This window comes from Arachis hypogaea, chromosome 10 (genome assembly GCF_003086295.3).
Source record: "Arachis hypogaea cultivar Tifrunner chromosome 10, arahy.Tifrunner.gnm2.J5K5, whole genome shotgun sequence".
NCBI lineage: Eukaryota > Viridiplantae > Streptophyta > Magnoliopsida > Fabales > Fabaceae > Arachis > Arachis hypogaea.
The window spans coordinates 11,230,366-11,235,327 of record NC_092045.1 but is presented as its reverse complement, the minus strand read 5'-3'; the positions used below and the strand labels follow the sequence as shown (position 1 = coordinate 11,235,327).

Sequence of the window (4,962 nt, the reverse complement as noted above, 5' to 3'; positions counted from 1 at the left end):
CAATCATAACTTGCCATCTTAGATAAGCAGCAATTGTTTATTTTGTGTTATGAAAGAAATAAAGTAGTTCAGTTCGAGTCATATATAATTAGAAATAATACCAACTAAAAATATCAGGCATGTGGTAAATGCAATTCTAGTATCAAAACACTAAAAAGATCCTTCCTATTCAAGTGTCAAACACACTGGAATTGAAGTTGTTTTCATAGATAATACCTTGTTGCATCAAATCCTCCAATATAGCAGTATTTTGATGCTCCCATTCCACTATCAGGCCCCTACATCTAAAATAAGATTCTTTTGATGAGTGTGGAAACTGGAAAGTCTACAAAATCAGTGCACCAATTTTTCATTTTAATCACTTAGTAACCTGAGCCCTTCGCAGCCCAAACTCAAGTAGAGTTTTTGATTTTCCAGCTACAAAACGATGCCTTGCAGCATTCGTCGTAACTAATGATGCATAGTTAATCAGATTCACAAAAGGAGTTTCCAGCAATTGAACAACCTGACAGAAAACCAATCAAGTAAAATCTTAAAATAGATCATCTTGTAAAGAAATATAAATTTGAAATTTTATAAAATAAAAGAGATTATCAAATGGTAACGACTACTGACCGCAATAGGACCTTCAACTCTCATCAGTGGTACCTTCGGAAAAACAACTGACCCCTCAGGAATAGCATATACCTTAACATCAGAGCATTCTAAAATCTAATAAACAATAGGTATGTATTTACTATTTATCAATATCATTGAGTGGGCTAACCTGAAAATTTGAAAGCCGAGAAAATTCTAAGATCACGATTCAAGACTGTCAATGCTGATTCACATTCAGGAAGAAGCCAAATTATAATGAGTTCTCAAAAGTGAAACTCAATTCTAGTATTGACAGGAAGAATCAGAAATGCTAAGTAATGTTTGAGGGTGATTATTAGTGTTGAAATATGTCGAGATATATTGTTAACTTTCTCTCTCTCTCTCTCTCAAGAAATAAAAAAAGAGGTCAAAATCCATTCACAAAGTACACATTTGAAATAACTCAATCAGAATCAATTCTCATAGTACCTATATTTCTCAAATTACTTATTAAGCATGGTGTACTATTGCGCACAGGACACAATGACCCATTAAAATCTATAAACTTGCAAATGAAATATAACTATACTAAAACAGCAAATTTTACATATAGAAAGTACTTTTTTTCTTTGATAAAAGAAGAAATCATTAAAACTCCTCAATATCAGCTTCAGTGACCTGTTAGCAAGTATCATAAAACCTTGTAAATGCAAATAAGAACTATGCAACAAGAAATCAGAACAAAATCTGAGTATTAAAATAAGTACTTTTTTTCCTCCCCTGCTTACTCTAAAACAGAAAACATTAGATAAATACCTCAGTTTAATTAATTCACTTTGTAGAGTTAATTATAAGTATTAAAACCTCAATAGCCTCAGAGTGTTTGAGATCACTAAGGTTCTACTATGATTGCTATATCAGGGGAGAAAACACAACAGGTGATCGGTGAATCCCATCCCTTAAACTCAAATATCTTTTTCTTTGTGCTAATGTTCCAAAGCTGCATAGGACCTTGCTCGCTCCCGATGAGAACCTACTGCATATTTCTCAATCATAAAGGAAGTCTTAACTCTAAATGTCACTTTCACTTAACTCCTTAATTAGCCCGTGACTACAATTGCAGCCCCAGTAAAGCCTATTGCCCTATTCATTCTCAACTGAAAATTAAAGCCTACAATGTCTATTAATCTTTGGAACAAGAAGAAAGACATGATTACCTTATTTAGGTAAGTATCTGGATGCATTATACAGCTGGGGCTAAAACTTTGATCAAGCAAAATGTGCCCAAATGGGGAAGGGTTCTGATCCATAACTCCCTTAAATGCCCACAAGAAAATGTTGCCGCGAATATCACATTTTCTAGTCAGCTTTTGATGTTGAGTTCTCATTCCTATGAATCTATGGCCTCCCATTCTTGGCCATCTATGTACCTGAGTATAGTAACAAAATCATGATTAGTAGAAATTGAAAAACACATTCTAATAAGATAAAATCATAAACAAGCAAGTGTTTCTAAACAATCATACACTTCTGAGAGTTTGCTCTTCTGAGAGGCACAAACCCTTCTGAGAAGCATAAACAAGCAAGTGTTTCTAAACAAGCAAGTGCTTCTAAATATTAGAATAATAAATTTAAAAAAATAAAATTCTGCAAACATAAAACCTAAATAAACTCCATTTATTCTACTTTTAAATTTTTGCAAAGTGAAATTGGCCTAACATAACATCCCTCGTTCCCTCCAAACTTAAAGGTATTTGATCTTTTAAGCTGTAGTGTTTTTCTTTTCTTCCTCCAATTTGATTATTCCGTTTCCATTGTCCAATTTCTTTTTCTCTTTATGATAAATTTTAATTGAAAAAAGCTTCGAGATAAAAATAGATAAAAAATATTGGTTCATTAAATACTGATCATTGAAGCTTCTTATAGCTATGTAAAGTTATATTAACTATGAAGTACCCTTTGCAACAAAAGATAAGAAATTTGAAATAGGAAGAGCGTGAGGAACAAACCTTGAAATTGGGTGACTGAAGTTCTTGCTCTAATTGTGCAAGCCTAACTCTACTATTCTCCAATTGCTGCACATATGCCTATTGAAAAACCAACACATATCAATCATTCAATGGTTGGGGCTTAAGTTTAGGTTCAATTGAACAATCTAACATATCAAGTTGGGAGCAATTAATTTACCTTCTTCCTCAATCGACTCTTCCTAGCAGCCTCAATCTAAAATGTTTATATAAAAATGTAAAAATCAGTACTACTAATGAAACAGAAATTGAAATAGTAAGCACAAGCAGTAACACACAAACAATGAAACAAACCTTCTTATCCTCATGTTTAAGCTTAGTTTGATCATTGGAGTCCACAACTACAAGTTTCCCATTCCCAGCCCTATTATTTGATAAATAGGAGAGTGAGTGAGTGAGAGATAAGGTATATTTGATAAATAAGAGAGTGAGTGAGTGAAAGATAAGAGAGTGAGAAAGAGAGTAACTTGAGGTTAAATCAAAGGCATGATGATAGTGCTGTTGCTGAAAGACAAGAGCAACGGCAAGATCAGAATCAATTAATCGCGTTGTTGTCTTTAGAGTTGTGTTACTGTCATCTCCCCTGTTTCAAAAATACTGAAAAGAATGAGTTATCTGTCTGTAATTCAGCAGATTCGGACAAGGACAAGAAGGAGGAGCTAAAATCAAGTCATAACAAGAATATGCATGCAAACTCCAGATAAAATATCTCAGCAATTCAAATATATAGTTCATAAACAAAGTTCATTCTATACTACAATCATAGAAATTATATTTCAGATTTCACAAATTATAGGAATATACAAAATTCATACCTTAGAATTTAAAAATTCCGTTCTCTGCAGCAAGCAACAACTGATTTGCAAACATAAGAGCTCTCGTCGATCGTATTCTTTGATTTTGAAGTTCAATCAAAATAGGGAAAGGACAGGGTTAGGGCTAGGGATCATGAAATTGGAACAGAATCATAATGGAAGGGTTAGGGCTAGGGATGAGGAGGAGGCGGAAGCCTACCTGAACTAACAGCGACGAGAAGAGACGATGACAAACCTCCGGCGAGGAGAGAAGAAGCAGCGCGAGAGCGGCGGCGGAGGGAGCTCGTAAGACAAGAGCACGCCCGAGAGAGCTCGTGTGACGATGAAAGGAGCAACCGCATTGAGAGCGGCGGTAGAAGGAGCTTATGCGACGCGAGCGGCGGCAGCGACGGAGGAAGTCACATCTTCAATGGAGAGAGAAGGCATTGGAGTAATTTAAGGATATCGGGAAAAAAGTGAACTGAAGGATTGGGAGTAAAGTAACCCATCTCTTTATTTTAATATTTCCGACGAAAAAGTTTAAATTACAGACAGATTTTCTGTCTGTAATAATTTAATAAAATGTAGTGTTTTTGTTTATTTAATTACAGACGGATTTTCCGTCTGTAACTATTTCTCACGGAAAAAAATTAATTTTCCGATAGAATTATCGATGGATTTTTTTCCGTCTGTAATTTATGTTAATTCATTTTTTTTATTTTCCGACAAAAAATTCCTCTGAAATTCCGTCTGTATTTCCGTAGGATAAAATCCTTCTGAAATATCCGTCTGTATTAACTAGTTTTCTAGTAGTGAACCTAAATGTGAAAACATGTGTTTTTTGTTCTTAAATTAAGTAATTTAATCCCATTTTTATTTCATTCGATGCCGTGATATGTTTGTTGAGTGATTTCAGGTCCTAGAGGCAAGAATGGTTTGGTAGAAGTGGAAGAAAGCATGCAAAAAGGGAGAAAACATGAAGAAAACAAAGGAGAAAAGCATTTCAGAGTGTGCCCACGCACACTTTCTGTGCTTACGCACAAGGGTCAAAATCAGCACTTATGCCCACGCACATCTCTGTGCCCATGCACAGATACAGAAATCAGTAAGTGTGCCGATGCACAACCCTGTGCGTATGCACAGGTCCCTGCACGTGGATTCATTAATGAAACACGTGATCCACGATTTTGGGGGCCTTTGGCCCAGTTTTGGAAGGCTGAAGCTGTTTTTTTAAGTGCTATATGAAGGAGAAATGAAGCCATATGAAGACAAGCTTTCATTAGGACTTAGGACTTTATTTTTATATTTTCCATAGTAGTAGGAGTAGGAGTAGTGTAAATTAGGGAGAGATCTCTTAGATTTTTAATTTAGGGTTCATTGTAGTATTTTATAGCAAGCTTTGATTTTAGATTTTGCTCCTTTAATTATAAGTACTCTCAATTTCCTCTTTAATTACATCACTTTTACTTTCATTTCCTCTTGGTTCAAGTTACTTTGTTCATATTTGCAATTTTGAGTTCTTTGAAGTTTTGCTTGATGAATTTAATGCTTTATTCTTTCTTTAT

At 34.7% G+C, this 4,962-nt stretch overlaps 1 long non-coding RNA gene across 1 annotated transcript; it reads right to left on the bottom strand.

The window, feature by feature from the left end:
- Nucleotides 1-1,621: 1,621 nt before the first annotated feature.
- LOC112717316 (uncharacterized) lies at nucleotides 1,622-3,934 on the bottom strand. Its single transcript, XR_011866433.1, has 7 exons — nucleotides 3,618-3,934; nucleotides 3,419-3,495; nucleotides 3,071-3,186; nucleotides 2,898-2,967; nucleotides 2,764-2,799; nucleotides 2,586-2,663; nucleotides 1,622-2,006 (listed from the first exon to the last, which is right to left on the bottom strand). It is a non-coding gene; the product is annotated as an uncharacterized lncRNA (long non-coding RNA).
- Between the last annotated feature and the right edge of the window lie 1,028 nt (nucleotides 3,935-4,962).